We start from the raw sequence: 6,666 nt of genomic DNA on the forward strand, positions 1-6,666 counted from the left end.
TAGTGCTACATAGTAATCCATTGTGTGAATGTATCATAATTTCTCAATCCATTCGTTTGTTGATGGACATTTGGGCTTTTTCGATTTTCTTGCTTTTGTGTATAATGTTGGTATGAACATTGTTGTTGTTGATTATCTTCAAGTCGAGCATGACTCATGAATGACCCTATGAACAAAAGACCTGAAGCCTTTCTATAACTATTGTCATTTCTCAAAGTTCCTAGAGTCTCCAGAAGCATGTTGTTTAGGAAGTTGATGCCACTTCTGCTTCCAAGCTATGAACCTAGGTGTACATATCTCCGTTCATGTCTCAGTTCTGCCATCTTTGGGATATATTTTTAGCAATATTATGTTGTTGTTGTGTACCATAGAGTCAGAACTCACCCGTGGCTGACCCTCTGGTAGGTTTTCAAAAGCAGTTAATCGCATGGAAGGAGACTGCCCATCCTTTTCCTGTGGAGCAGCTAGTGGCCTCAAACCAAGTGCTTTCGGGATTGCAGTGCAGCTTCTTGCCACTAGGCCATCAGAGTTCCCTAGCAGAACAATAGCTGAGTTATATGGGATTTCTATGATCAGCTTTTCAAGGAAACACAAAACTCCCTTTAATAGCAGTTGTAACATTTTACAATACTACCAGCAGTGTATGAGAAAACCAATTTCTCTGCATCCTCTCTAACATTTACTGTTTGCTGTGTTTTACAGTTTGTTACTGCACCGATTGATAGGTTCATGTGGTTCTTGTTTTTTTTTCATTTAATATGATGAGTTATATTGTTTTTCTTATGTTGAACCCTCTCTGCATTCCTATTATAAATCCAACCTGGCAGTGATGAATTATTTTTTATATACTGTTGGATCCTATTGGCCAGGATTTCGTTAAGTATTTTTGCATTTATGTTCATGAATTATATTAGTCTACTATTCCTTTTTTATGATGCCTTTGCCTGGTTTTGGAATTAGGGTTATGATTGCTTGAAAGAATGAACTCTGGGGGTATTCCTTCTTTTCCCATTTTTAAAAATAATTTCAGTAGAATTGGTAATAGTTCATCTCTGAATGTTTAGTAGAATTATTCCATGAACCCATTTGGTCCAGGAATTTTTCTCAGGGGTAATCTGTTTATGATATGTTCAACTTCTTCTTTGTAATGGGTCTGATCCATTTCTGTCTGTGTCAGTTTGGGGACGGTGACGGTTCCTATAAATTTGTCCATTTCCTCTAGGTTTTAAAATTAATCAGAGTATAGCTTTTTTAAAAATGAGATTTTAATAAAAGTTTATACAGAACTTGGATCTCCATTCATTCACTGTTGCACATTTTCCTTCCTGCCCTCTCTGCCCTCCCACCCCCAGTTTACTTTTGTCACTGGAAAACAAATTCTTTCATTGTTATATAGTCCCCACTCCCCAGTCTACTTTATTATGCAACTCTTATTCTGGACTCTTGTCATGCCAATAATACCTAATCATAGATTCCTTTTATACAGTTATCTCTCTTGCCTGTTTCAATGCCATGAACAATTTTTATCCTATCTTTTCTTAGCCCCCCCCACCCCATGTTAGTCCTGTTTTATAACTATGCCATTATACAGTATTTGTCTTTTTGTGATTGAGATGTTTCACTCAGCATAATGTCCTCCATGGTCACCCAATTTGTATAATATTTCATGAGCTCTTTGTTTTTCAGTGCTGCATAATATCCATTGTGTGAATATACCACAGCTTCTCTATTCATTTGTTTGTTGATGGGCACTTTGGTTGTTTCCAACTCTTTGCTATTGTGCACAAAGCTGTGATAAACATTGGTGCGCATATATCTGCTTGGGTGGCAGTTATGGTTCTTTTAGGGTACATTTCTAGTAGTGGAATTGATGGGTCAAATGGTATTTGTATTTCCAACTTTTTGAGAAAGCGCCATACTGCCTTCCACAGTAGTTACACCATTTTATCCTCCCACAACAGTGAATAATGTTTCTCCACAACCTCGCCAGCATTGTTGCTTGCTGCTCTGTTGGATTTTGTTATTCTTACTGGGGTGAGATGACATCTCACGGTTGTTTTGATTTGCATCTCTCTCAGAGCTAGGGATTTTGAACATTTCTTCATGTGTTTATTGGCCATCTGAATGTCTTCTTCGGTGAAGTGTCTGTTCATATCCTGTGCCCATTTTTTAATTGGATTGTTTACCTTTATCTTGTGGTGCTTGAGTATTTTTCTAAATTCTAGATGTAAGTGCCTTATTAGACATGTCATTACCAAATGCTTTTTTCCGAGTCTGTGGCTTCCCTTTTTACCCTGTTGGAGAGGTTTTTGGATGGACATAGGGATTTGGTTCTTAGAGGGTCCCATTCATCTATTTTAACCTCTCCTGTTTGTTGACGTTTCAGAATGCTTGTAAGACTGTTCATTTTGTGGATTAGTGCTTCTAGGGTTCTTCTAAGCTTTTCTGTAATGAAGTTTATAGTCCTTGGTTTTAGTTCTAGGTTCTTGATCCATTTTGAGTTGGTTTTTGTGTATGGTGTAAGGTGTGGGTCTTGTTTGAGTTTTCTGCAGATGATTTTCCAATTTTGCCAGTACCATTTGTTAAAAAGGCTGTAATTTCTCCACTTAACTGATTTCATATCCTTGTCAAAAGTTAGTTGAGCATATGTAGATGGGCTGCTTTCTGAGTTCTCATTTCTATTCCATTGATCTGTGTGTTTGTCAGTGTACCAGTACCGTGCTGTCTTGATCACCAAAGCAGTATAGTAGGATTTGAAATCAGGGATTGAGATGCCTCCTATCTTGTTTCTTTTTTTAGGGAGTGTTTTGCTTATTCGGGGTCATTGCCTTTTCTAAGAATGGAATTGGTATTCGTATTGGGATTGCATTGAAAGTATAGATTGCCTTTGCTAGGATTGTCATTTTCACAATATTAAGTCTTCCTATCCATGAGCCAGGTATGTTGTTGTTGCTGTTACCTTCCGTGGAGTCGCCTGTAACTCACAGTGACCCTGTGTACAACAGCCTGTGTACAACCCTGCTCTATCCTGTGCCAATCTCACTGTCTCCAGCACGCCTACCCTGATTACCCCAATCACTGAATCAATCCACCTCATAGAGGGTCTTCTTCTCCTGTGCGGTCCCTGCACTCTCCCAAGCATAACATCCTTCTCCAAAGACTGATCCCTCCTTGCAACATGTCCAAAGTATGTAAAACAAAGGTTCAGAATCCTTTCTTCCAAGAAGCATCCTGATTTAACCCTCTCCAGGATAAACCTGTTCATTTTCTTAGCAATCTATGGTATATTCAACACTCTTCTCCAACATCACATTTCAAAGGCATCAATTCTCCTTCTATCTTCCCTCGTTATTGTCCAGCTCTGTGACACATAGCAAGTGATTGCAAAGACCATGGCCTGGGTCAGGTGCACCTTAGTGAGCCAGGTATAGTTTCCATGTCTCCAGATCTTTTTTTGTTTCTTGTAGTAGTGTTTTATAATTTTCTTTTTTTTATAATTTTCTTTGAATAGATCCTTTGTGTTTCTAGTTTGATTTACTCACAAGTATATAATCTTGTGATTAGCTATTGTGATGGGTACTGTTTTTCTTAGCTCCAGTTCTATATTCTCTTTGTCACTGCCACTTTGCTGAATTGGTCAATTATGTCCAGTAGTTTTCTTGCTGAGTCTTTAGGGTTTTCTAATTATACTATCATATTATCTGCATATAGAGATAATTTTATCTCCTCTTTGCCAATTTGGATACCTTTTATTTCCTTCTCTTGTCTTATTGCTACTACAGAGAAGCCAAAGCAAAAGGAAGAATTCAAGATACTAAAGAGTTGAATAGAAGATTTCAAACAGCAGCATGGGATAACAAAGTAAAATATTACAATGAAATGTGCAAGGAGTTGGAGTCAGAAAATCAAAAGGGCCGAACTCGCTCAGCATTTCTTAAGTTCAAGGAACTGAAGAAGAAGTTCACACCTCGAGTTGCTATAATCAAGGATGCTTTCAGCAGAATATTAAATGATCCAGGAAGTATTAAAAGAAGACGGAAGGAATATACTGAGTCACTGTGTCAAAAAGAATTGGCAGACACAGAAGAATTTCATGAAACAACATAAACAAGAGCCTATGGTGATGAAGGAAGAAGTTCAAGCTGCTTTGAAGGAACTAGCAAAAAAAGAAGGCCCCAGGAATAGATGGTATCCCAATTGACATATTTCAGCTAACAGATGCTGCCCTGGATGTTCTCACCAAGTTGTGCCAAGAAATCTGGAGAACAACCACTTTGCCAACTAATTGGAAGAGATCTATATTAATTCTCATCCAAAAGAAGGGTGACCCAACAGTGTGGAAACTATTGAACAATATCATTAATTTCACATGCAAGCACGATTCTACTGAAGATTATCCAAAAATGACTGGAACAGCACATCAGCAGAGAACTGCCAGAATTCCAGGCTGGATTTAGAAGGGGTTGTTGTAGTAGGGATATTGTAGCTAATGTTAGATGGATCTTAGCGGAAATCAGGAAATCCTAGATAAATGTATATCTGTGTTTCATTGATTATGCAAAGGTGTTTGAATGTGTGGATCATAACAAACTGTGGCTGACTCTGAGAAGAATGGAAATACCAGAACACGTGGTCGTGCTAATGAGAAACCTATACTTGAACTGAGAGGCAGTCGTCCGAACAGAGCAAAGAAACACTGCATGGTTCAAAATTAGGAAGGGCGTACGCCAGGGATGTGTCCTGTCTCCATACCTTTTCAACCTGTATGCAGAACAGATTATCCGGGAGGCTGGGCTCTATGAGGAGAAATGTGGGGTCAAGATTGGTAGAAGATCTATCAACAATCTGTGATATGCAGTTGACACAACCCTGCTTGCTGAAACTGAGGAGGACCTGAAGCACTTGCTGCAGAGGGTCAAGGACTGCAGCCTCCAATATGGATTGAGGCTCAATGTCAAGAAGACAAAGATTCTCACCACTGGACCAATTGGCAGCATCAGGATGGATGACGAAGAGATTGAGATCGTTCACAGCTTTAGTTTGCTTGGCTCCAGAGTCAACACTCTTGGCACTAGTAGCCAGGAAATTAAAAGGCGTATTGTCATGGGAAAGTCTGCTGTTAGGGACCTCTCCAAAGTACTGAAGAGCAATGGTGTCTCTCTAGAGACTAAGGTGCATCTGATAAGCCATGGTCTTTGCTATCACTTGTTATGCATCAGAGATTTGGACAATGACTAGGGAGGATAGAAGGAGAATTGATGTCTTTGAGCTGTGGTGCTGGAGAAGAGTATTGAGGGTACGATGGACTGCTGGAAAACAAACAGATTCATCCTAGAAAGGGTTAAGCCGGGCGGCTCCTTGGAGGCAAGGATTCTGAGGCTCCTTCTGACATACTTTGGACATGTTATAAGGAGGAACATCATGCTTGGTAGAGTGGAAAGATGGTGCAGGAGGGGAAGGCCCTCTATGAGGTGGATTGTTTCAGTGGCTGGGGTAATCGGGATGGGTGTATTGTAGACGGTGCGATTGGCACAGGACAGAGCAGAGTTTAGGGCTGTTGTACGTGAGGTCGCTATGAGTCACACGTGACTTGATGGCACATAACAACAATAACAAGACTTCTAATACAGGCGAGCTCTGGTGGCCTAACGGCAAGAACCTGCACTGCAGTTGCAAAGGTGCATTGTTCAAATCCACCAGATCCTCTGCTGGAGAAGGAGGGACAATCTCCTCCTGTACCAGTCAGATGCAATTTGACGGTACACACACATACACCCACACATAAATAATATTTTAAAAAAAAATTTTAAAAAGACTTCTAATACAATATTCAATAGGACAGATTATAGTGGGCATCCTTGCCTAGTTCATATTCTCAAAGGGAGTCCCTTTAACCTCTCCCCATTGAGAACAATGTTGGCTCTTGGATTTGCTTATATACTTTTTTACTGTGTTGAGGAAATCTCCTTCTATTACTATTTAGTTGAGTGTTTTAGTCAGGAAAGGGTGTTGGATTTAGTCAAAGGCCCTTTCTTCATCAATTGATAGATAGTATCATGTGGTTCTTGTTCTTTGCTTTGTTAATGTGATGAATTACACTGATTGTTTTTCTTATGTTGAACCATCCTTGTATACTTGTTATGAATCCCACTTTGTCATGGTGAATTTTTTTTTAATGTATCATTTTATTCTATTGGCCACAATTCTATTCTGAATTTTTGCAGAGTATGGCTTTTAACTTTTAGATGGATCGATTCTGTGATTGGTGTGGTAGGAATGTGTGTGTTGGAGATGGTGAGGTTGGCACAGGATAGAGCAGCATTTAGGGCTCTTGTACATAAAGGGTCGCTATGAATCGCAAGTGACTCAATGGCACATAACAACAACATAGGTTTTAATAATATTCCAATATCATCTATTTAATTTCAGCTGAGTATGTTTTGATTATTACCTCTTTCATTTCTTATTCAAGTTAATTGTATTTAAACCTGTTGAATGTTGTTGTGTTGTTATGTGCTGTCGAGTCGTTTTCGACTCATAGCGACCCTATGCACAACAGCCCTAAACTCTGCTCTATCCTGTGCCAATCCCACTGCCTCCGACACACCCATCCCAATTACCCCAGTCACCGAATCAATCCATCTCATAGAGGGTCTTCCCCTCTTG

Source organism: Elephantulus edwardii, unplaced genomic scaffold (genome assembly GCF_000299155.1).
Source record: "Elephantulus edwardii isolate Elephantulus edwardi_28Jun2011 unplaced genomic scaffold, EleEdw1.0 scaffold00097, whole genome shotgun sequence".
Lineage (NCBI taxonomy): Eukaryota > Metazoa > Chordata > Mammalia > Macroscelidea > Macroscelididae > Elephantulus > Elephantulus edwardii.